We start from the raw sequence: 26,390 nt of genomic DNA, 5'->3' as shown, positions 1-26,390 counted from the left end.
TTAGGTGGCGTCCTCATAAGAAGAAGAAATCGGGACACAGACACACACGGAGGCAAGACCGTGGGAGGGACCCAGGGAGAGGATGGCCTCGGGACAAAGCCAAACCTGCTGATACCGTGATCTCAGACTTCCATCCTTCCGAACTGTGAGAAAATAAATTTTTTGTTGCTTATGCCCCCAAACGGTGGTGCTTTCCTAAGGCTGCCCCACCCCTTATCACCACACCGTGGCTATTTCTGCTGCTTCCTGTGGACCCGTGATGTTCCACGTGGGGTTCCTTAATACAACTTGGGGGGAGCATTTGAAAGCCCCAGTGCCCTCCCCACCCCAGGCCAATGAGATCAGTGGAATACAATGTAAGCCAAAGCTGAGAACCACTGTTGTAGACCAGGACTTTGTTAATTAGGTCTGTGCCTCACACGAAGAGGTCCATGGAGACAGGTGGTTGGGTTAGCTGCCCTGTTCCCCTTTCTGCGGTGACATGTGGGAAACGACAGAGTGGCAATAGCAATGAACTTGTGCCCGTGTTCCTGGAAATTCTGACTTCACCCTTGGGAATCTGCTTTGGAAAATGTATTTAAAGCCCGTGCCCTGCTCTCTGGTGTCATGGCTACCCTGCTCGCCCCTCAATCCCAGGGCTTTTGGCGCCTGTTGACTGTTTTCAGCTGAGCCCAGGCATGAAGTCTGGATTGCCTGCTGCATTCTGAGAGAGGCGGTCCGGGAGCAGAACCGGCCGTGCCTCTCTCTGCCTCTCCTCCTTCCTCCGGCCCGTGCCAGGCAGGGAGTGGATTTCCATGATTGATGTTGTCCTTGAGGCACTCTTCTTTCTGAAAATGTTGAGGAGAACTAATTAACCTGCAGTAATTAGAGAAATGCTCAGATTTCCTTTGTGTGTGTGTGTGGAAACTGCTAATGGCCACTCTGTGGAGACGTCCTGACTCATCCTGGCAGCTCCTCCGTGTTTCCCCAACCCCTCCCTTAAGTCCGAGACATTTAAAGTCGTGAGTTGGTGTAACCAACTGTCCCCTCCAAGAGGAGAACCCATGTTGCAGAGGGCCGTCTGTCCAGCAGGAGTTAGGCTTATGCAATGAGTTATGGGCTGAATCGTGTACCCCCAAGCCCCCCATTCATATTTTGAAGTTCTAATCCCAGGACCAGAGATGGTGAGAATATTCGGAGACAGGGTCTTTGCGGAGGTAATTAAGGTTAAATGAGGTCCTATGGATGAGTCCTAATCCAATCTGACTGGTGTCCTTTTAAGGACAGAAGATGGGGACATAGACACACACAAGAGAAGACCACGTGAGGACACGGGGAAGAGACGGCCATCTGTGCACCAAGGAGAGAGGTTTCAGAAGCAACCAGCCCTGCCAACATTGTGTTCTTAGACTTCCAGCCTCCAGGACTGTGGGAGAACAGGTTTCTGCTGTGTCAGCCCCTGTCTTTGGTGTCTCGTTATGGCAGCCGAGCTGACTAAGACACCCCCCGTCTGACGGACTGCAGAGGTGGTGGGGGATGGGCTTTTCCTTGGATTGGACAATGGAGCCACGGCACGCTTCTCCAGATGTGGTATTGTTCCTACCCTGATGTCCTGACGTGACTCTCCACAGAGACACTGTGGCTGCCGCCAAGCAGAATGCTCACGGCTGGGTCTCGCCTTTATTTTTAATTAGAGCCGTATTGTGACGGCAACAAAACCCTGGTGACAAAGGCTCCAGTAAGATGTCTTCTCTGCTGAATTTCCACCTGTTCCCTTCCGGTCCTAGGACACTGATTTGGGGTTCTGGAGCCAGCTTTTAGGGGATTCGTAGTTTCCGCAGTGCATCTCAGACCTGCAGGAGACAGAGAGGGTCTGGGAAGGGCTCCCGGTGGTCTCGGAGTGGGGGGAGCCTTTTGTAAATGATGCGTCTTCCGTGACTCGGAACCTAGGACAGCAGGGCGTGCCGCCTGCACCCCGGGGAGGGCTGCCTCGCACCCAGCACACGGTTTCTGTGTCTGCATTCGTGCCGCTGCAGTTGGGGGCCAGCAAAGGTGACTCACCCTCACTGCGGGGCCCCCGAAGAACTAGGAAGAGAGGAGACAGGGGAGGTTGCGTGCCCCATGGAGCCCCATGGGCCGGGAGTGGCTGCCGTTACTCAGGACAGGCTCCCCGACGCCAAAACCCAGTCCTGCGTGCAGCTGCCTGGCACAGCCACGTGAAAGCCAATATTCCATGAAGAATTTCACGTTAAACTGTCTTCATGAACTTTTTTTCTGTAATAAATTTTGTGTTGCTCTCTTTAAATGCACTGGTCCATAAAAATAACGGATTGGTGGTTAAAAATGAGTTTACTGCTAAGAAAGTAAAAGACAGTGAACTGGAGGGCCCATAGCGGTCCAGGCCAGAGGCACAAGCTGATCAACAAACCCTCGGACAAGCACGTGGCGCATCTAGTTCCAGCCGGAGGTGTCACCGGCCACCGTCGTGCTGTTGACCTGAGGTCGATTGGTTTTATAGCTTTGTTCGTATCTGCACTGATTTTGTTTGTATAGTTTCCTAAGAGCTATAGACATAAGCAGTTTGCACCTAGCTCTGTGTTTACGCTCATTTAAATAACTTGATTATAAAAATAATGTGCGTTGAGCCACTCCAGCTGTCTAAGCAACAGGATAGTTCTGGTGTCTAGACCGAATCCCGAGAGAAATAAGTGTGTGTGTAAATAAATGAAAAATCTAACATGTGTACATGCGTATTTCTATGTATGTATGTATTTATTTTATTTCTGTGTATACATGTATTGATTTTATGGGATAGATGTGCCTATGTATAAGCCCACACTCACAAAAGGGGGGTATGTGTTGACCCACACACATATGCATTGGGTACACACCCTGTACGGTAACGTCTGTATTAGATATAGTATCTGCACGTTATTTAATTTTGGCCCAGCGATCAGGAACATGGATGCAGGTGACATAGACCTGGATTCCACAGCTTACCACGTTGCTTACTAGTTAGGAGTCTCTGGGCCTTAGTTTCCTCAAAAGCAGACTAAAAATAAGAATAATATACTTAATATAATATAATATAACATAATATAGTTTAGTATAGTACAATATAATATAGTATGGTAGAATATAATATGATATAATAATTAAGAATAATATGATACCTATCTTGCAGTGTTGTCATGGGGATAGAATAAAATTATGCATAAAGTCTGGGCACAGAGGAAATACTCAATAGATATTAGTTCTTTACTTGTCCTGAGTGTGCAGGGGAGAACCGAGAGGCGCCTCTGGGAACCATGGGCAGACCGGACAGCCCAGATGTCCCTGGAGGCCCCTGCCCTGGAGCCGCCAATGAGCCATGAGCCACCACGGTGGTCAGGTGGGGGTGGGGAACCCCCCCCTTCTCCGAGCTCAGATTGGCGCTAGTCCTGGACTTGGGGGTTCCTGGCAAGCTGGTGCTGGGCGCTGGTGGACCCTGAGGTTGCTCTGAGTTCTGGAAGCCCAGGACAGGATGCCTGAAGGTGGACAGATGGCTGTGAGGGTGACATGGTGGGTCTGTGGGGCAGTCCAAGTCCAGAACCAACAGGGGCGGAGAGTGTCTGGAGAAGGCAACGCCCGGACCTGGAGCTCTGGTGTCTTCGCCTCCTTGGATGTCCCTCTTCGGGAGACAGAACGGGGTAAAGCACTCGAGGGCCCCACAGTCTTGCTCTCACATCCCACGCATGTTCCTTCCTGGCTGGGGGTTCGAGAACAAGGCTTCTGAGCACTGTGATCTCAGTTTCTCAGCTCCGGGGTGGAAACAGCCCTTTGGTTTGCTGCGTGAGTCTTAGGACCGTCATGGAGGGGTTTAGGGCAGTGCTCAGAAGCGCTCACAATGGCCTCTCCCCTCTTCTGGCTTCTTCTGTCTGCTGTAGGAGCCCAGACCTGATCACCCCCCTGTGGGGACGTACTCTCACCCCATCCCCTTCCCTTGGGTCATCCAGACTCTTGGAGGATTCACTTGTGCAAGCAGAGCTCCTGCAGAAGTGAGACGGTGTGCCCTCAAACCCCAGAGCTACACAGAACCCGCAGGCTGGCGGGATCCAGGCCCAGTCCGCCCCAGCCCTGGAGGAGAGAGTGTGTACCTTTGGCTAATGTGGTTAGGCTGTGACCTTGGACACTGGCAGGAAGATAAACCTGCCACACGACCTGGGCACACAGGCCCCGTGACTTCTGGCCCCACGAAGAGTGGGTGTTGGTGGAATGTTGAAGGGCTCGTGCACTGATTCCCCTACGAAGCCTCCTGTCTCCACGGATGTCACGTCCTGGCTTAGGACAGTGCCCGCACCCGCCTTCCGCCCCCCTCCTTTTCTTGGTCTGGGTGACCTCACTCACCACTGTCCCTTTCACCAGGGAGGAGCAGGAGGGAGGCGGCGGCTTATTGATCCTTTCCAGGACAGGCCTGTCCTTGACGGGCTATTTTTGGCACAGTTTCACCCCGCAAAGCTTCCCCTGCCAGGTGGACACTTTGACACGTCAGCTCCCGTGTGCCGGGGAACAGGACCCGCTTTCCCTCTAGCTTCAGCAAAGAGCAGTTGGGAGGTCCACTCTGTGTGGGGACAACGGGCGCTGCGTTCCGAGACGAAGAGCAGAGACAGCACGCAGAGAACTCACTCTCGCCGACATTTTCCTGCTTTCTGCAATGAGAGCGTTTATCCTGGAATTTCCAGATCCCCTGGTGCCCGCACAGGCTAGAGAACTTGCACGTGTGTGCTCATCCCCGGCGGTCCTGGGGGAGGCCCCTGGGCTGCATCCTGGCGGCATCCGAGCCCATACCGCCTTGGGACGCCCCTCCCACCCCCGCAGGCTGTGACGCGGACGCCCCTCTCCCATGACAGATCCCTTCACCCACGGTGCTCTCTCCGCGAAGAGGATTTGTGCGGCAGTTTTCGTCTTCCGAGAAAACGCGAGGGGAGGAAGAGGAGGTGAGAATGGGAACGTCCGGTAATTGATCTAGAATAGAGACGCAGAGCTCCATCCAGGCGATAATTGGATTTTAACCCCTTGGGGGTTTTTAAATGCAGATACCAGTGTTGGAGCTAACTCTTCGCCGTGTCTCCCCTCAGACGGGAGGGGGATTGTAATCCAGGGAGAAAGCTTCCTAAGGCCGGGTGAGCTTACCTGGGCCTGCGTGATGTGGGGGCGATTCGTCACAGGGCGCCACGGAACAATGGCCATTCTGGGTCATTCAGAACTGCCCAGGAGGGCACTGCGGGGCTGGGCTCCCTGGGCTCCATATTCCTATTTGGCTCACACAACAGTGGCATGTTACGAGTTTTCCAGAAGTAGGAGGGAAATGTTCATTGCTCTCCTCCAGCATCGCGCTTCTGCTGCTCGAGCTCCGGCTGGGGCTGGACGTCCCGACTCTGGTCCTTTTAGGTTGGCGCATTCTCCTAGAGTTACCGCCTCCAGGAGGCAAGCGTGTTGTTCCAGCCTGGGTGCTGGTTTTAGGGGTAAAGGGCTCACGTCTTTGTCAGACTCCCTGCGCCGCCCTGGCAAGGGACCGCCTGCACTCACCACCTCACCCTCCTGACTGGGACAGTCTCAGGACGGGTGCCCCCAGGCTTGTGTGGGGCAGAGCTCCTGGGGCGGCACGCAGTGGCCCCCGAAGCACTGTTCCGCTCATTTTACACATGTCAAGATCAGTGTGCTTGATGGGGTCTCAAAGGGGATTTGCATCTTCCTGATTCCAGAACTAAAGAAGCCAGCAGGGTCGTTGCTGGACTGGGACTGGCATCAGAAAGCACCGGACACCTGCAAGTTTCCCCCCAGATCCCACCCGCCGACCCCTGGACTTCAATCCCCTGCTGACCCCTCAAAGTCATGGATGTGGGTGGGCTAGAGACTTTCAGTCGGGGGCCTTGCAGCTTCGGAAACAGGCCTGGACCCCACCCGGCCATTTCTCTGCTGATTTGCCTTGCTGACACGGTGGCCTAAGAAGCGGCATCACTGTGAGGCAGGAGCACCGTGGCAGCCAGATGACACATGGTTATAACAGGTGTGGGACCGAGCGCAACGGCAGGAAGCTGTCTGAGTGTGCGTCTGTCGGGAGGCCAGAGTCGACTCCCTGGAGACGGAGATCCAGTTGTGTTACGTCGACCGCCTCTGGGCCTCATGCACATTCGCTCCCCGAACACACAGAGCCTTTCCGTGTCGCTGAAAGAGACAGGAAGACACTTGTTTTGAAACAGGCAAGGCCCAGTTTCATCGTTAATGTCTGGTCTGGCCTTCAAGGGGTTCTTGTAGATCAGGAGGGCTGTCCCACAGCCCCGTAGGAGTCCCCAGTCTCCAGGGGACATGTGTGTCTCTCCACCCCTCCCTGCAGAGGGGCAGCAACAGGTCACCTGCCTCCCAGCTCGCCTGGCTGTTCGTGGTGATGCACTGGTCACCCTCCAGCCGTCAGGCTCCATCCCACACCCACATGGAGAAATGCCCCATCTCTAGAGCTCCTGTTACTTAAGAACAGATTAAAAAAAAAAAAATGGAAGAGAGTTTAAAAATATACATAAAAACAAACAAACAAAAAAATCAAAATCACCCGTAATCCCCAAACCCGGAACTAACCAAGTGGACATTCCTTTCTCCACTGACTTTTAATATGCTTGTGTGTGTGGAACCCACTTACCCAAAGTCAGAGGGGCCTGGATATCTGGTTGAACTATTTAAAGAAAAACAACAAAACCCTGAGCGTGAAATTCAAGGCTTGTTGGCTGAAGATACATGTTTGTGATGATGGGGCAGAAATGTCCTTCCGTTTTTAGTTTACTAGGAGTTTTATCAGGAATGAAGGGTGGATTTTTATTGACTTTTTTTCTGCAGCTATGAAAGTGAACAGATGCTTTTTAAAAACGGTTTGACCCCTTGATGGAGTGTTTGTTATCTGCAGCCGCACCATTGCTTAAAGCCCTTCTGCAGCTTCTCCTAGGGCAGGGCCAACGGAAGCTGTTGCAATTTGCTCAGTAAATATTTGTTGAGTGAATGGATATTGACTGGATGAGGGTTTTTGAATAACTTAAAGGAGATCACCTTTGTCCTTTGCTCTTTCCAAAAGTGGGTCTCTTCAGAGCTAAGACTGGTGAATGAGCATGCAATCGAGTGTTAGGGGCGATTCCACAAATAAGAAACGAAGACCCCATTCCTCCACCCTTGGGCTGAGCCTCTGTCATTGGTGAGTGACGGCAGGACATCCGGGAGGCCTGACCCGGAGTGCATTCCCAGGGAGCTGGAGGGACGCGATTTTCATGAATTTCGGCTCCTCTGCGGTTAGGACGGCAGGCAGATGAGAGGACCCTGCCGCTGGGCTTCAGGCCTAGGGCTTTTCTGGGGACCTGACCACCAAGCACCAAGGGAGTTCCTGGAGAGAAAAAGAGGGTGCAGCCCATCCCGGAACAGGAGAAGCCTGAGGGAAGCCAAGGGGCTCTTGCGATAGAGATGGGGGTCACACTAAGGGCGGCCTCTCAAAGGCCATGGCCAGGTTTTGGGGAGCCACATCTGCCTTGCAGAGTGAGGATGTCCTTGATGCGATCTGGGTTGTTCTTCTTAAGCAGGAAGAGAGGGAGAACTGAGGACTTTGTGCATGTCATGCGCTCCCAGTGGTGAGGCCCTTTCTCCATGTTCCCTACACGTGGTCCCACTGACGTTGTCTGTGACCATCCTCCTTGGGCAGCTGTCCACCCCCCACCTCCCAGACAGGACCCCGTTGAGACAGGATCAGGCTGTTCGTGTTTGTATCCCCAGGGCCAGCTCGGGGTCAGGAGGGAGTGGATGCCCGAGAAACATTGACGAATGAACAAAATAATGAAGGGACCTGAGGACCAAAGAGACCGCCCCTAGAGCCCCGCAGGCCTGGAGCTCGCATGCATCGTTTCCAGATGTAGCCCCTGGAAAGTACTGGGAGAACGTCTGCAGGGAGAAGGAGTGTGTGGGGACATGTGGGGACCAGCTGGCACTAGAAGGTGGTCCTTGGGGCAACACGGACAGGGAACACGGTGGGTCTTGGGGGATGGCTGGCCCCTGGCTGGGAAGATGGAGAACATGCACTTTTTCTGGTTGACAGTAGCAGTCAAGACCACAGACCTGGGGTCACGGGGTCTCCATCCCGATGCTGGCGGTGAGCTTGCACGTGCCAGCACCTACCCCCACCCCCAGCCTCTGCTTCCCCACCACAGACACAGAGAGAAGAGCAGAATCTGCGTGCCAGGGTCTGCGTGAGGACGAAGATGGATGCCCGGTGCCTGGGACAGTCCCAGCTCTGTAATACTCATCGCTAACATGCATGCAGTCATTATTTTTTTTTCAGGGAAGAAAGTTTTTTTGATATTTCCAGGCTGCTTTAGTTGTCCTCCTGGGACGGACGACCCAGAGGAGGGGTGCAGTTGGGGTCTAAGTAAGAAGCCCCTCTGGGAAAGGGATGGCTTGATGAGGCTCCGTGATCCTCCTTCCCCTCCCATCAGCAGGCACGCGCTCGTGTGCAGAGCAGTCCCTCCACCTGCCCAGAGCTGCCTCCACGTGCCTCGGTGGGGCTTGACCCACAGGACTCTGGGCTGCAGGCTCTGAGGTGGGACGTTCCCTGCACAGCTGCTCTATATGTACACCCAGGGGCTCCCACGCGAGTGGAAGCTTGGGAAATGGTATGTGCATTTCCCTGCAGAGCCTGCTTACTCATCGAGGGTGGGGGTCTTTGTGGTGCAGAACTCACAACCTGATTGAGAGTAAGAGCGAATGCCCTATTTCTCTCTGGACACGGCTAAACATAGGTGAAATGAGTAGAAATACACCCAATGGAGAAACAGTGCAAAGAGGGGTTCCCTGTCAGCACATCAGGTTTCTGATCTTGGGTCTCCAAGGAATCTGTGGGTGACTTTGGGGAGGTCATTTTCCCTCCCTATCCTCTGATTTGCTACCTGCAGGGTGTGTGGGTGGAGTGGGCACTGTAGCTGACCCCCAGGGAGTTGTGCCTTTATAAAATCCTCTCCCCTTGAGTGTGGGGCACCCGGGACTTGCCAGAGTCCTGGGACTTACCTAGGACTTACCACTTAATATGGCAGAGGTGGTGGGATTTTGCAGATTCACAGGCATGACCTAATCCCATGGATCCTCTACCAAAGGGACTGGGGACCCTCTGAGGATGGAGCCTCCTGCTGGCCTGAAGAAACAGGATGCCACATTGAGAGAGGGTCCACAGGAGGGCCACATGGGCTGGGGGACACAGGTGGTCTCTAGCACCAAAAAGCAGCCTCCAATCAACAGCTGGTGAGAAGTAGGGACCCCGACCTCACAGCCATGTGGAAATGAGTTCTGCGCACAAGCTGAATGAACTTGGAAGCAGATGGTTCTTTAGAGAAGACACAACCCATAAGGAATCCTCCCCGTGGCCTCCGAAACACTCCACGGAGGACTGTGGAAGCTGTGCCTGGACTTCAGACCCATAGCAACCAAGAAGAAACATGCCTGTTGTCTTGCACCCCTATACCTGTGGGAAGGAGTTCCACATGAGAGAAAAGTAGTCTCCATACCCTGAAGATGAGATCAGAGATCAGTAAGGCCTGAAGATGAGATTGGGGATCAGATGCCCTGAAGATGAGATTGGGGATCAGTATGCCCTGAAGGTGAGATTGGGGATCAGTATGCCCTGAAGATGAGATCAGGGATCAGTAAGGCCTGAAGATGAGATTGGGGATCAGTATGCTCTGAAGGTGAGATTGGGGATCAGTATGCCCTGAAGATGAGATCAGGGATCAGTAAGGCCTGAAGATGAGATTGGGGATCAGTATGTCCTGAAGATGAGATCAGGGATCAGTAAGGCCTGAAGATGAGATTGGGGATCAGTATGCTCTGAAGGTGAGATTGGGGATCAGTATGCCCTGAAGATGAGATCAGGGATCAGTAAGGCCTGAAGATGAGATTGGGGATCTCTGAAGGTGAGATTGGGGATCAGTATGCCCTGAAGATGAGATCAGGGATCAGTAAGGCCTGAAGATGAGATTGGGGATCAGTATGTCCTGAAGATGAGATCAGGGATCAGTAAGGCCTGAAGATGAGATTGGGGATCAGTATGCTCTGAAGGTGAGATTGGGGATCAGTATGCCCTGAAGATGAGATCAGGGATCAGTAAGGCCTGAAGATGAGATTGGGGATCAGTATGCTCTGAAGGTGAGATTGGGGATCAGTATGCCCTGAAGATGAGATCAGGGATCAGTAAGGCCTGAAGATGAGATCAGAGATCAGTATGCCCTGAAGATGAGATCAGGGATCAGTAAGGCCTGAAGATGAGATCAGGGATCAGCTTTCTTTTCACTCACACCTGCCTGAGTCTTTCTCCACTCTCACTCACTTGTTCTGCAAGAACGGGAGGGTGCCTCTGCCCTGCAGGTGCCATGTGTGGCCCAGTCCTCCCCACCTTCCCATGATTTTGGCAACGCTGTGGTAACGTTCCAGTCGGATGATTATTCTGGAGAGCTGAGCTGTGATCCCTGGGAATTCACACACTTGCATTGAACGGCTCCCAAGCCGTTTGGTTCCTAATTGTCCCAACCTATTTCCTGATGCCACACACACGACCCCCTGGCTATGTTAGCTCTGTCACTGTTGAGGGAGCCTCCCGGACACACGCATCTCCTCCCTTCATCCCCTGCTTTTCTAAGGGGTGAAGCCTGTTTATGATCTCACCACCAACAGTGTATAAATTACGGGATGGATAGACAGACGCATGAATGGAAGTGCACTTACCATCGGCTGGGCTGGCTCCAAGACCTCCTAATGCAAGGATATAATTTTTTAGCCTAATAAATGAAAAGCAACTTCCCCTCTGGCTCAAGTGCTGTCTCAGCAGTCGGGTTTAGCACACGAGGCATTCATCTCTCTGGGGGACAGCGCCAAGGGTAATATTTTGGCAGCTTGTCTCCACATAGTTACTCAGCACAACACTGTCCATCAAAGGGCAGCTTATGAAGCTGGGATTTATAAAGTGCACTTGGAATCGGAGCCGGGGCTCGCCCAGCCCGTGTAGCAGACCCGTCTCTTGGTGTCGACGAATTCTGATCAATCATTGACTGGGAGCCCCACACGGTGTCCGGCATGTGAGCTGCCCAGCTCCTGTGGCTGTGGCTCTGTCAGCACATGTCCGCTTGGAGCTGATGCCCTAACAGCAGAAGAGTGGTAAGAAAGAAGGCCAGAGGACACTCCTGCCCATGGGAGCTTGCTGATGAGGGACAGTGGGTGGGGGAAGGAGGTCATTGGAGCATTTCTGCCACCGTCCAGGGGCTAGACATAGGCCACTTTCACTTGCAATTAAAAGAAAGATGTGTGCATGTGGATGTGTGTGTGTGTGTACACACATATCTGTATTTGCATCATATCTCTGTGTATGTGTATATTCATGCATGTGCGTTGTGTCCCCTGTTTGTGCCTGTTCTTGTGTGTTTGTGTGTGTGCATGCGTGTATACTTGTCTGTGTGTGCATACATGCTTACCTGTGTGTATGCGTGTGTGGGGATGTGTATGTGTATGCGTGCCTGCACGCACACATCGTCACACACACATGTACACACACATGCACAGGGTGCGCGTGCAGGCCTGAGGTCTTACATGCATGTCTAATCACATATCCGTGTGCACACATGTGCAGTGCATTGCTTGCACATGTGTCTGTGTGTGCACGCATGGGTGCATGTGATTTGCACAAGTGTGTGTGTGTGAGCTGGTCGCAGTTGGATAACCAGACTTGACATCTCTCACGCATCTCTGAACGTTCCACTTCTGACCATGTGGGGAAGACCTCATCAGTATTACCTAGATGGTGCCTTTTCTACCCTTTCTCCTCTAGGATGAAGTGTCTTGTCCCACAGCAGATAATACCCACGGAGTCAACCGCCTGTTCCTCTAGAAGGCAGGCTCCTGGCAAGCAGGGTCCCTGCTGCATCAGAGGTTGCCGTAAATCTTACCCAGTGAGTAGCCTTGACCATGGACTGCCAGAGCCCCCGGGTGGGCAGATGGTGCTGTGCGTGACGGTGAAGCGGGGGCTCACAGCTACAGTGCCCAGCCGCGGGGTTCAAGGACGAGACGATCCCTTTGCAGAGGGGCGAGGTTTTCCCAGGCTCCGGCCCACCTGTGACGGGACGAGGTGGGACGAGCGGGTGAGCGAGGCAGGTGGGGATTGCCCCAGTGAGCGCAGGGCCCGGTTGACCCAACGACGCAAACATTCTCCCGTTCTTCCTGTTCTGCTCTGTGCCATGTGGTGTCCAGCAGAGAGGGAGGCTTCCAGAAACTGTGGCAGAGGGAACAATGGGTCCGTATGTGTGAGATCTTACGTCTCCACGGATATCTGCCTGCCTGATGGGTTCTTAGGTGGCCCTGGGCTCTGGCCTGTCTGGGGGACTCAGGGGTCTCTCCCGATGCCATTCCTGGCTGCTCAGCCTTCCTCCAGCTGAGGGGCCAGCATAGACCCGTCTGAGCGTGGGCCCCAAACCCCTGGCATCCAGGCTGGTCTCCTGCTCACGCTGCGTCCTCCTCACCTGTTACCTCCTGAGCCTGCCCCCCCCAGACCACTCTGGGCGTGAACAGACCCCCAGACACAACCAGGTTCCTCTCGTCCATCTCAGAAACTCGGGCGGGGCTGGAGCGACTGTCTGCGTACACAACTCCGTTGTCTTCCTCGGCACAGACAAGGAGAGTGGGGCCCGATTCCCACCACCGGACCACACCTACCCTCCCTAGGCCATGCTCCTAGGCCACGTTTGATTGCTTTCTGGCCCTTTGCTGACTCTACCAGCATGACTCCCTCCTGCCACGAGGCTCTGCCGCTTTGCTGATGTGCAGGTAACTATGCAGCATCTTCCCTGACAGCACGAGAGCCTCCACACTGGACGCTCCGGCCACAGATAAGCTGATGATGGAAAATAAAGGAATTTGCACTTTTTTCTCCCATGATAATCAGTTTCGTCTGGCCTCGCATGTGTTACCCCAAACCAGTTAATATCACCTTCTGTCTTTCTGCCTTCCCTTACATGTCCTGGCATTTTCTTCCAAAAGATGGATCCTTGAGTACACGGAGTAAAGCTCTCCCACTCAGACAGACGAGCCACAGGAGCAGTCTTCAGAATGGGATGGTGACAGCTGCTCCCTTTGGGGGGAGCCAGCCCAGAAGCTCTTCGGCCGCCTTGCTCGCGCCTGCTTCGAGGTTTGCTAATTTCACGCCTGGCTTTTTCGTGCCGTGCCTTTTGAAAGGCAGGAGGGGCATGGCCGACTCGCTGGCTGGTGATCTTCAGAGCTCATCTCAAGGTCAACAGTGATGGCCTGTGGCCAGTAAGCACGCCGGCAGGAGTGCCAGGACGCAGGATCTGGGTCTATGCCATTCACGCCTGACCCTGTGGGTGGTAGACCCTGAGGCCCAGACTGAAGATGTGGGAGAGCAAGCACTTCCCTCGGAGCGAGCTGTGGCGGGGCGTGGGCCATGGTCATGTAGTTGGGTGTGGCTTGAACGCCAACAGGGGAGGGGGGCTCTTCTTGGAGGAGAGGGGGAGGGTTCCTGGTAAAAACAGAAGTTGGCGGAGTAGATCTGAAGGTCCACTTGGCTTTACCCAACGACCCCAGAGTCCGGGCGCAGCACATGGGAAGGCCTCCCAGGAGCTGTACACAATGGAAGGCATTTATGCAGAGGAGGGGTCGGGAAAAGGATGTTTCTAGCAACAAGTGGATGGATTGTTTCAGACAAGGTTACCTTCCTGTGGGGGATGGAGTGGCCCGTCAGAGGGACCGTCTCCCGGTGCTGACCGGTCAAAGGTTACACTCCCAGGAGTGGCTGGACTGTTCCTAAGTCAGGAGTTAGTCTTGGTTCACTGTCGGGGACCTGTGACTGCAACCCGTGACTCCAGGACTCCAACAGCCCTGAGAGAGGCCGTCGGCCTGGGGACGCTGGGGCGGCTAACTAGAACCGGGGCCTCGTGGGGATGGGCTTGGAAGCACATTTAGGGCTCCAGTCGGTCCCGACTTGGGGCTGGAGCTGGTGACCAAATTTAGAGAAACTGGCAGTTACTCACGCAGCCCTGGCCGCCCAGGGCCGACCGTTACGGGGGGTCGTGACTAGAGGAGACAGTCTGACCTCCTGCCAGTCTGATTCACAGCCGGCTGGCTTGCAGGCTGGCGGCCGTGGGGATGGGGCAGGCTTCCTGGCAGGCTGCTGCAGGTCGTGGGTGGGAGTTCTGTGTTTCTGTTCGGCCTGGCCACCGTCCACTACGTATTCAGTCTCTCGAGGACAGTCGGAGCACCCCCTCAGCTGGGAACAGAGACAGCAGCGCCTTCTTCGTTCTGAGACTCCAAGAAGCTGCTGGGCTGGTGCAGGGGCCTGGTTGTCAAAGCTGGAAATCCGGCTGGGGCTTGGAGGGGGATGGAGGCGGAACGTAGCTTCCCCGTCACGTGGGAGGCTCACCGAGCAAGGGCCCCGGCTGCCCCGCAGGGTCTGATAAGATAAAGAGCCACTGTGGGGCTCTGCTCGGAAGCCCGTTGGCAGGGGTGTCCGAACCCACGTTGCATCACCTGCTCCGTCCTCCTCCAGCCTGGAAGGGGACTGAGCCCCCAGATCGTGCAGGAAAACCACGTGAAGAGAGCCGCACAGTCCAGAGCGGCCGGCTTTCCGCCTCAGCCAGGAGCCGAGAGCAGCCTCGAGAAACGGCGTTGCTCTGCTCCATTTGTTGAAACACAACACGTTTAAGTGAGGTTCACCCGTGACCATTCCTTTCTCTCGGCGTGTTGGAAGCAGGGCTTTTGATGGAGCTCACGAGTGGCTCATTCAAAAGGAGAATCTGCCTGAAAACGTACAAATCAAACTTTTCCCAAAGTGTCGAACAAAGACAAGATCTGCCCGTGAGCCGCACGGCAAGACTTTCGCCGCATGGAGACGACGGGCCCCCTGGTCTGACAGGTTGGGTGACCTGCTCGGTTCCTTCAGGGCACCCCATCCAGAGACCAGCCTTCTGCAGATTTTACAGTGCTGTATTTGGAGTTTGATGTAAAAACATATCCCCAAGAGGTCACGTTATGTTCAAAAATCTGCATTTGGTATTAGAATTTGGGGCCGTGAGCAGAGTGAACCCGCCACGTGTGACAAAACTGGTCTCCAAACAGGTGCTGCTCCCGAGGGATCTCCCTTGGGGAAGAACACTCCCCGAGTGTGAAGCTGAGACACACTCCCCGTGGGCCTAACACGGCTGCCAGTTGATTGCCCAAAGTTGTCTTTTGTGAGCTCTGTGATTTTTCCTTCCGCCGCTGCTTTCCATGCAACCATAGCGCCTTCCAAGCCAAGGAGTTCAAAGTCAGTTGCAGGGTTTTGGGGGGAGTGCACACACCTCCCGGTGTTCTGTGAGCATCTTGAAATGCTGACCCTGGTCACGGTCAGCACTGCCCCATTTAGACCAGGACTCCCTCGAAGCCACGGTCACGGGCACCTTTCCCGCAGCAGAGCTGATACCACGGACTTGGCATCAGCAGCCACCCCTGCTCCCCCCCTCCTTCTTGGGCACCTAGTTATTTGCAAACACCAGCAACACCACCACACTAAAGGAATGTGGAAACCCTTTGTAGGTTCTCTTGTCCTTCTCTGAAGCATCTCCATTTCCTCCCATACACATGGGAACGAAAATCTCACTTCCCAGGAACCAGGCCACAGCCACTCATGGTGACATGTGGCTGTTCTAACTAGTAGTGGTGGCTGATGCAGCAGATGCGGGAGGTGTGCAAGGCTCCAGGAGACAAGCCAGCCCTGGACTGTGGTCCAGGCAAGTCATCTCCAGGCTGTGGTTGGAAGCAGAGGGAGGCGGAAGCCGCTGCCATAAGGTCTAACTTCTCAGGATGAGCCTTCCTTTCTGTAGACCAACATCCACACCCAGTGAAGGATTGGCTTGGATGGTGGCTCCCCACAAGGGACCCCAGATATGCCCAACCCATGTCTCTGTGTCCTTGACACTGAGCTCCTGCTGGTGGCATCCAAACAGGGACCTACATATCCTTCTGTAGAGGGCTCCTACCTGGTCCAGGGACGCATCCCTCTGCTTCTCCAGATTTCTGGGTCTTTATGTTAAAGCTTTATAGTTATAGCTTCCCATTTGCATCAACAACAGAAAACCAAGGCTACATTATTTCTTCAAGCGGGTGACCTGTGAGCTCAGAATTTTATGAGTGGAATGTGCGACCTCTTGAGAGAAGGTCCCATTCCCAATCGTATCCCTGTCATTCAGAAACTCAGTGCGGTGCTGGGCAGAGGCACTCAGAAAGAATGCGTTTAGCTGTGATTTCCTATTTGTGGGGTGTGCAGGTGAGGGGCTACGGCAGGTGCAGCAGGAGCAGGAACCCCCCCAGAGGTAGAGTTAAGATGGGACGGCCCCGACCTCTGTGACTTTCATGTTGTGAAGACCTTGAGTCTTATTTGTGGCTTCGTGGGACAACACAGAGTTGAGAACTCAGAGTCTACATTGAGAACCCTGCACTGTCCCATGTGTCCCACTGACCTGTTGTGGCTGCAGCCATGGTCTTAAGCACAGGGTGCCCTGTCCAACTCTACACCCCTGTGGGCCTGACGCAGGAAGACACATTTGCCATCAACGCCCCAACCACAGGAGCTCCCGACTCTGCTGTGAGCAGGCTGGGCCAGGCCACGTCTGCGTGTTGACTCAGTAAATATTTACTGAGTATCTCTTACCACCAGACAATGTTTTGGATGCTGGGGTGCATTCATAAACATACTCAGCTCCCAGCCCTAAAGGAGCACGAACTCGGAACGATCGGTGCCATCAGTAATCCATATACACTGTGAGAGGTGTGGGGTGTGGCAGCGGCGTGAAGAGCTGGTTCAGCATCTCACACAGTGGGCAGGGGAGGCCTGGTGAGGAGGCGGGGAGGGCCAGTGACGGGCAGGGGGACGTAGGGAAGAGTGCTTCCTGAAGAATGGGCAGCCAGCAGAGACAGCGTGGGGGTGCATGCGAGAAACACCATGGAGCAGCAGGGAGGCCAGGGGGAGAGGGCAGTGCTAAGGGGGCTGGCCATGCAGCAGGGTTGGTGATGCCTGGTGAGCAGCAGGTGGGGATGCTGAGTGGGTGGCTGGATGCACAAGTGTGGGAATCAGGAGGGAAGTCCGTCCCTGACCGATGCAGACAGGGAAGTGCCGGTACCTAGTGTTCAAAGCTAGAAGCCTGGACAAGGTCACACAGGTCTGAGCACAGATAGAGAAGAGAACTTGCCCCCAAAGCTTGGGGAATAAAGCAAGAACCAGCCAAGGAGAGGAAAAGGAGCAGCCACTGGGGTCAGAGGAAGTCTGAGTGTTGGGTCTTTCAGCCCAGGGAAGGGGCAGGTAAGGGAGTGTTCGCCCTGGGGGACGGGGATGCGGACGCCCCAGCGAGGTAAGGGCAGATTCAGCTCTGGGTTTAGCAAGGGGCTGGGGTCACCGGGGAACATGGGCTTCAGAGTTTACAGCTGATCTTGAACTGCAGCTCCAATGTCCCCAGAGAGCATAGGTTTTGGCAAGCTGCCGAGCTCTCTTGTTTTGCTTTCTTTTGCCTGCCAGCATGTTCTCTCCAAGACATTTCTGTGATCACCCTCCGCCATACGGAGCTGGAGTGTGCTGCGTGAGGACGGCTCTGCCGGCACCTCACGACGCCCTGTGCACCGAGCTTGTGGGTGAGGAAGGCAAGAGAAGCGGAGGGAGGAACACAGAGCAGGAGCCCTGTCGACCCCGGGAGGCTGTCCCTGGCTGCAGCTGGGGCCGCCCCACGCGGGGGCACTTCTTTCCCTCAGTGCAAGGGGATGGGTACTTTGTGGCTTGCAATCGAGACAAATCTCAAGTTACTGCAGCAAAGGCAGGGACAAGGGTTGATTTTTTTTTTTAAATTTTTTTCCAGCGTAACAGTATTCATTGTTTTTGCACCACACCCAGTGCTCCATGCAATCCGTGCCCTCTCCAATACCCACCACCTGGTTCCCCCAACCTCCCACCCCTCGCTGCTTCAAAACCCCCAGGTTGTTTCTCAGAGTCCATAGTCTCTCATGGTTCACCTCCCCTTCCAATTTCCCTCAACTCCCTTCTCCTCTCCATCTCCCTTGTCCTCCATGCTATTTGTTATGCTCCACAAATAAGTGAAACCCTATGATAATTGATTCAAGCAGAGAGAGTCAAGGGTTGATTTTTTTTTTTTTTAAAATTAACATCTAATGTATTATTTGCCCCAGAATTACAGAGAAGGGCTGATTTTGAAACTGTCTTGGTCCCACGGCTGTTGGGCGCTGTCCATGGTCCTCAATCCTGTCTCCCACAGGGCTGCCCTCGCCTGTTCCCTGGTTCAAACGGCCAAGCAAGCAGGAAGCAAGAACTGTGGAAAGTGGCTCAAGAGGTCGTCTGTGGGGATGGAAACACTGGTCTAGAGAAGATGCCTGAAGGACACATATTGGGCTTATATTATTATTACCCTCTGTATGTTAAATAATCCCTCGGTGGGGTGGGGGATCGTTAAAACCTGAAATCCCTTACCGAGAGTTAATTTTCACAAATCCCAGGTGGGCCGTGGGAAGCCGCTCATGTCCATGGCCAACCAGGCCTTCCCCCGTCTCCTGCTTGGAGCACAGCAGGTACCACGGACAGGGTGTCCCCGTTGAGGGCACCAGGGGGCTACAGCTTGCCGTGGTCCTCAGGGATGCAGAAGAAAGACAAAGAGGAAGGATGAAGCGAAGTCTGTAGTATGTCCCATGATTTCCCCTGTGACCTGTGTGGGCTGTGCTATGAATGAACTGGGGACAGACTTCGTGGGAGAGCAGAAGCCACAGGAGATGGTCCCCTGCTGCAGGGACTCACCGGGGCCTGATGGACGGCCGTGTTCATTGCCGCCTTTGTTTCTGCACTGTATCCTTTTGTATTTTCTAAAACCCCAGGGTGTGGCTTTTGCCCTTAGATCTTTTGCTAGCTGTCCTTTGCAGTGGAATTCTGGTTTGACTTCTACTTCTCATCTCACCTCTGTGTTCATTTCCTTGGTGGCATTTACTATTATATATTTTCTTGCCTTATCTTTTTCATTGCTTTGGTGAGGCTTCTACCATACCCATGGAAAGTCACCCTCATGAGGGCAGGCATTGTTCAGCTCTGTGCAGTTTCACGTCTCCTGTGTCTAGCATAATGTTTAGCGTGAAGTAGGTGCTCATAAAATACCTGCGCGTGAATGAAAAATTGGATAATTATCCCCCAAGGAGAGCAGCCATTGAGTTTTTTCCTAAAGTTGTTGCCAAATAAGACACCAGTTGCCTCTAAATTAGAAGTTCCATCTGGTCACCGCTTCAGCGAGTGAGGGAAGTAAGGAAGGGGAGTCTTCTGGTCCATTGCTCATCAGAAGCACTGAGCTCTTCCTGGGCCAGACCCACGGCGCAGAAACCCTCCCAGGTGACACTTCCCAAAGCACAGAGCCACATCCGGGTATGTCCCTCCTTCCTGGAACACGTGGCTCTGGTCAGCGTTTAAGGAAAAGTCTGCTCTGTACATGTTTCTGGTCCATATTCTCCACTGTGTTCAGCAGCACTGCTCGGCTACATTTTGTCCCTCTTAACACAGGCCACCCAGCACCTGTCAATTCATTATCACAGACTCGTCTGTCCCAGGAGGGAACAGGGCTTCTATCTAGAAGATGACCCGGAGCTGTTGCCTTTTATCTGTCAGTATCTTGTTGTGCAACAAACACTGTTTACCCAGCCACAACAGGACATGGCTGCCAATGCTCTGCATACCAAATAGGCCATCACAAAACCACTGTTTTATGTTCTTTTAGAGTGTCCAGATAGCCCTGGACTGCTAGCTGAGGAGTCACACCAGGACCAGGACACCTGGGATCTTTTCCTGAGCCTGGCCAACACACAGAGGGAGGAAACACTGCTGAGCTATTGTAAGAGCTGCCCAAAGACCAACCTGTCAGGCTTGGAGTTTTGCCTCCCTATACCACATCTTGAATCTCATGGATGTGACATTTCATTTCAAGAAGAAATCAATATTCCGATCAGCAAATAGACACAAATGTTGCATTCATTCTCCCAAATGTTACACCAACATTACAGGCACTTTTTGTCCCCAACAGGGCAAAAGGGGATGTTTGAACACACTTTGCTCAAATAGAAATGAGAGGGGAGAGGAGAGGAGAAAGGGCAGGAGGAAATGGTACATAAACATTTGATTATGGAAATGGAAAGCAGCTGTCCTGGCTCCTTGCTGGGCCCATGTTTCCTTGATCCAAGGAGCAGATCTGAGCAATGATGGATGGTGCTGACTTGTTGCTGGGTGAGGTCTCCTGCAGGTGTGGTGTCTCTCAGGCGGAGATCTGCTCAGCAGCTCTTCCATGCTGGGCTCTCAAGTGTGTGCTGAGGACAGGGAGTCAGACAAGACATTGAGTGGCCCTTGAAGAAACGACCTTCTTGTCTGGAATGCTGCCCACTGCCTGTTCTCCCAAAGGTGGACTTCTACTCTGCATCCCGGGGCCCAGCCAAAGCCTTTATTGTGACTCTTGCTTAAGCCAAGAGTAGAGACAGTCACAAAGTCCAAAGACACTGCATTTCAATTCACAGGTACTTTGGGGACAATAGAGTCCAGAGAGGGTAGGTAGGGGACTGGCTCAAGGTGACAAGGTGAGGAGGTGACAGAACTGGGTTCAAACATCTGTCTACCTGACTGGGCTGATACTTCCTCCAGAACCAGGCTGTGGACCACAGATAACATCCAAACCTCATTAAGGCCCTCTGATAAAGTGCTATCAGTTTCTGCACATCGATTTATACGGTCGTTGGTATATTGGTATTCTTTTGTCTCCAAGTCCTTGAAATAACTCACCCCCCTGAGCAATCCTAGCAACATTTTTCCTCCTTCCCCTCACTGCAGATAAGAGAGAAACAAATGGATGTGGCCCCAGTCCTTGCCATGATATGCTGGTGGGTTTAATCTCTCTGGTGTTCTTGCCTTGCACATCCAGACTGCACAAATGACGTGCTAATGGGCTTCTCCAATTTGGCCCTGGAAGTGATGAACTCCATATTCTAGTCCAAGAGCCTCCTTCTTGTGATGACACTGTGAACTTCTGGGAAGAACTCTTGCCAGGTCTGCATGCTGAGGGAAGACCCAAGGGAAGACCCAACTGCTTTGACTTGAGGTTCCCCACACCTCTGTCCACCAGCAGAGCTTGAGCCCATGGTATGCTAACACTGCCATGGCCACCAAAAGTGGATATTCCACATGTTTATACTGGAAGCTATGCTTGGGTTCAAAAGGAAGGGGTGAAGAGATGAGCAGAACAAAGGCAGAGGCCTAGACAGGAAAGATGCTAGCTTAGCTTCAGGGTTCCAGGCCTCCCAAGCATGGTAGTAGTCAAGTCATGATAAAGACCAAGTCTGGCTGTGTCATGGAAGGCAAAGGTGTCAACGACTGATCCATCCAGACCTATGTGCAAGACCATGCAATTACTCTTTGGGAAGGGTACATTGTTTCTCTGAGGGTTGGTTACCTCATCTGTAAAATGGGTGTGTATAATAGTACCTATCTCAAATAGTTGCTGTGGAAATAAAATAAGACAATGAATTTGATTAACTAGTGTATACCAGCCCCAAAGTGGGTGCCTGACAAATGACTTTTGTGTTTGATGGTGGTGATGGTGAGATTGGTGGCATTGAGAGTGAGGGTGCTGACAACAGTAGAGGTGGTGGTGTAGGTGGAAGAGACTGTTATCAGAAAGAAGCATCCCCATCCCCCCCAACACTGGACTGAGTTTGAGCCTGGCTTCTGCTGAATTTCCTCATCTAAAAGATTTGGGTTAAACATACACTTTTCAGACATTTTTAAATATATAAGACTCTTTAAGTTATATGCGGACATGAGTTCTACTTCTGGTTGTAATCTAGAGTGTGGAAGGAAGCCCTTACTTTCACACCAGCAACCAAAACAAGTTGAATACACTATAAAACCATAGTTTTTCTGAACTATTTGTGTGGCTGAAGATGCAAAAAAAAAATAAGTGGACAAAATATCAGAAAGTGATGAGCCCCTTATAGGAGAGAAGGGACTCATGGTTGCCCTCTTTCCTGATAGGTAGCAAGAGCAGGAGGAAACGGAACTGGTCAGTGGCTAAGGCAAAACCAGTTAAAACCTGAGCACACTTTCAGTAGCTATGTGTAGGCTGGCAAGACAGGTTAGAATTTTGAGTGCCCCAGTCACTAAGAGAATCCATGGTCTTCGTTGAATTCTTTACTAAGATGCGCCCCATATCTGAGGTGTGTGAGGACTCTCCCCAAATTCAAGGGAGCTTTCCTTTGAAGGTGGTGTTGGGACAAGGCAGGAGACCTTGGAATAGTCCATCTGAAGCACGTTGGACACGTTTCAGCTGCCCAGGTCTAGGTCTTGGGAAGTTGTGCAGAGGGAAAATCATACAAGACATTCAAGACAGAGAGAGATCTCCTAAGTTGCTCAAAACCTGGAGTAGGACAGGAGAGCAAAGAGAACTCTTCAGAACCCAAAAAGCTGGCACCAGGCAGGAAAGCAGAGAGATTTCCCACAGTTGGGAAACCTGGTTCTTGATTTTAAATTACAGAGATCCCAGCAGTCTTTTCTGTACCCAGAACCCAAGCCCTGTAGGAAGGAGAGACATCATCCTACTTTTAAAATAGCTTTTTGAGCCAGTAGTAAACTAAACTACAAATTAAAGCTAGAACAAAGCCTGTTACTACTTGAACTACAGGTCAAATTGACCCTATCCAGTGACCTGACACCATTACTGATGATAACTATTGCTTGGACCCATTGATATATACATATTTCTTGCATCGAATGCTTGACATACAATAAATTTCAGGACACACAAGAAATCAGTAAAATGTGACCATGGTAAAGAGAATATATAGTCAAGAGAAGCAAACTTACAGAAGAAACAGGTATTGGGACTATCAAAGACTTAAGTAATGATGATAAAGAATAATAAAGGATCCAGTGTAAACATTTGACAAGTGAATTAAATAAAAACAAATAGTGAAATTTCCTATTAATAAGTGTAGATTAAGGGAAATAGAAAATCATCACTAGAACACCACTTCCATTATAACTGCAGTCATTATCCACTGAAGCATGCTAAAATTAGCATGTTAGTAGATTTTAGTGGATAAAACTAGGGAGAAACAGGTTATTGGGATAGCCTCAAAGAATCTCCTCCAAAATATTTGTTGATTGTATGGTGGTTTTTATAAATATCCACAGATTCTATTTTCACTTCTTTCTCCAGGAGCTTTAGTCTATTCCTCTTGAATATGCTTGGTTTATTGACTTACTTCCAACGAGTTGAGTATGAAGGGGAAAGTGATAACTTTACACTGGTGAAATTGGCCGATACCAGCTTAGCCAAGTGATCAAGACTATTATTCCTCATAATAAGCAATGTTTCCATCATGTGCCTCTTGGTATGTTGTGATGAAAAGGGCACTTCATCTCTGTAGTATTCTCCAAAATCCACAATCCCAGTCTAATCATGAAAAAAAAGTCATAAAAATACAAACTTAGTGATATTATACAAAATTCCTGGCCAATCAGGGCACCTGGGTGGCTCAGTGGGTTAAAGCCTCTGCCTTTGGCTCAGGTCATGATCCCGGGGTCCTGCGATTGAGCCCCACATCAAGCTCTCTGCTCAGCAGAGAGCCTGCTTCCCTTCCTCTCTCTGCCTGCTTCTCTGCCTACTTGTGATCTCTCTCTCTTTCTCTGTCAAATAAATAAATAAATACAAATCTTAAAAAAAAATTCCTGGCCAATGATCTTCAAAAGTATCAGGATCAGGAAAGACAAAGGAAAGATCATGAAATTTTCATAGATTGGAGGAGACTAAGGGACACAATATTTAAATCTAGTGCATTATGCTAGATTGGATTTTAGATCAGAACAAGGATATAAGTAGAAAAACTAGTGAAATCTAAGGAAAAGCCTTTATTTTAATAGTCTGTGGTATAGTTAATACTGTTCTACCAATGGTAATTTATTACTTTTAAACAAGTGGTTAGGTAATATTTTAACCTTAGAGCAGGGGTTGCCATTTTTTTCATAAAAGGTTAGATAACAAATATTTTAAACTTTGCCAGCCACATGGTCTTTATCATTACTACTTGATGCTGTCACGATAGTGTAAAAGCAGCTGTAAAGGGGCGCCTGGGTGGCTCAGTGGGTTAAAATCTTTTCCTTCGGCTTGGGTCATGATGCTGGGGTCCTGGGATCAAGCCCCGCGTCAGGCTCTCTGCTCAGCGGGGAGCCTGCTTTCTCCTCTCTCTCTGCCTGCCTCTCTGCCTACTTGTGATCTCTCTCTGTCAAATAAAGCCTTTAAAAAGGGGGAAAAAAGCAGCTGTAGATTAAACAGAAATAAACAGATGTGGCTGAGATTTCTCCCATGGGCTATAGGTAGCTGGAATGCACTGGGGCAAACAGGATCAGTATAGAGAAACCCTACATGTGCTCTTTGCAACTCCTCTCTCAATCTGAATTCATTTCAAAATAAAAAGTTTATTAAAATAAACAGTGAAGAGATAGGAATTTTTCTTCAGCAACATGGAATCTGTAAAAACTCAAATAGAAGTGTTATAAATTTAAAGTATATCAGAAATGAAGGATTCATTAGATGGGACTAAGTGAAGACTAGACTCAACAGGGAACTATATCAGTACACTGGAAGACAGATCAAGAAAATACCCAAATAAAAACTCAAAGAGAAATAAAAGAGGAAAAACAGGCTATTCAAAATCTGTGGGTAGTATGAAATGATCTCAGATGTACAGGTTCAGTGCCCAGGAGGACATGGAGAGAGGAAATGGGCAGCAGAAGAAATAATTGAAGAGATAATGGTTGAGAATTTTCAAACCTTGATGATTCAGGAAGTTCAGTGAAATCTAAACAGAAAAATACAATGAAAAAACACACATTAAATTCAAACTAATGAAAGCCAAAGATGAAGAGAAAATTAGAAAAAAATAAAGAGAACATTTCATATAAGAGAAAAATACAAATTGTGGCTGATTTCTCACCAGAAACAATAGGGTCCAGAAAGAAGACAATGCAATTGATGGCCTTTAAAGCGGAAGAAAAATAAACAGAACCCATCAACTGGAATTATATATACAGAGTAGAAATTTTCAAATACAAAAGCCAATTCAAGATGCTTCCAGGAGACAGAGCTGAGATGATGTATTGCCAATAGATGAATTGGCTAATAAATTACAAGAACAGATTTTTTAAAAAGTTCTCAAGCCAAGGAAAAAAGATACCAGATAGAACTGCAGAACCACAGGAAGGGAGGAAGAAGTCCAGTAAAGGTAAATATCTGGGCAAGTGCTAGATGCCTTCCTTTGTTTAGTACATTTACTTATATAGTTTTAAAAATATTTTAAAATTTTAAAAGATTTTATTTATTAATTTGACAGAGAGAGAGAGAAAGAGATCACAAGCAGGCGGAGTGGCAGGCCGAGAGAGAAGGGACCTGAACCGAAGGCAGAGGCTTAACCCACTGAGCCACCCAGGTGCCCCAATTTTTTTAATTCTTAAAAAAATAAATTATTATAATTTATTTTGGGTTTTAGAGCACATGTAAAAATATGGGAAAACAAAATTTCAAGGAGCAGTGGGATAGCTGGAATTACACTGTTGTAAGATACTTACACTGTTCTTAAAAAGTATCAGTTTTGAAGGTACAACATGCTATCTTGAAAATGAATTATGTAATCTCCAACTAACTAAAAGATAACAAAACAGGTAAAAATGGATGCAGTGAACAAATTGAAATACTAAGTCATATGTAATTCACTCAAACAAGGTAAGAAAGAGGAAAAGAAACAGAAAACAAATGGGAGAAATCAAAACCACATGTCCCAACTTTTGTAGCAACATGGACGGGACTCGAAGAGATTATGCTGAGGGAAATAAGTCAAGCAGAGAGAGTCAATTATCATGTGGTTTCACTTACTTGTGGAGCATAGCAAAAAGCATGGAGGACATGGAGAGTTAGAGAGGAGAAGGGAGTTGGGGTAAATTGGAAGGGGAGGTGAATCATGAGAGACTATGGACTCTGAAAAACAATCTGAGGGGTTTGAAGTGGCGGGGGGGAGGTTGGGGTACCAGGTGGTAGGTATTATAGAGGGCACGGATTGCATGGAGCACTGGGTGGGGTGAAAAAATAATGAATACTGTTATGCTGAAAATAAATTAATTAATTAAAAAAAACACATGTCAAGGTGGTAGAGTTAAACCCAATCTTAACAAAATTTTATTAAATGTATATGGACTAAATATATTACTAAATATGTTTTTTACAAAAAACACACTTAAAATGCTAGACATA

General features: G+C 50.6%; 1 long non-coding RNA gene across 3 annotated transcripts; it reads left to right on the top strand.

The window, feature by feature from the left end:
• Window positions 1-4,373: 4,373 nt before the first annotated feature.
• LOC131809774 (uncharacterized) lies at window positions 4,374-15,278 on the top strand. Of its 3 annotated transcripts, XR_009345289.1 has the most exons (6): window positions 4,374-4,736; window positions 4,869-4,955; window positions 7,082-7,198; window positions 11,855-11,975; window positions 12,630-12,846; window positions 13,060-15,278. It is a non-coding gene; the product is annotated as an uncharacterized LOC131809774 (long non-coding RNA). The 3 variants fall into 3 exon arrangements; XR_009345290.1 differs by lacking the exon at window positions 13,060-15,278 and having other exon boundaries at window positions 4,377-4,736; window positions 12,692-12,953; XR_009345288.1 differs by lacking the exon at window positions 13,060-15,278 and having other exon boundaries at window positions 4,377-4,736; window positions 12,630-12,953.
• Window positions 15,279-26,390: the final 11,112 nt, after the last annotated feature.

This window comes from Mustela lutreola, chromosome 10 (assembly GCF_030435805.1).
Source record: "Mustela lutreola isolate mMusLut2 chromosome 10, mMusLut2.pri, whole genome shotgun sequence".
NCBI classification, from domain to species: domain Eukaryota; kingdom Metazoa; phylum Chordata; class Mammalia; order Carnivora; family Mustelidae; genus Mustela; species Mustela lutreola.
This window is presented reverse-complemented; position numbering and strand designations above follow the sequence as displayed.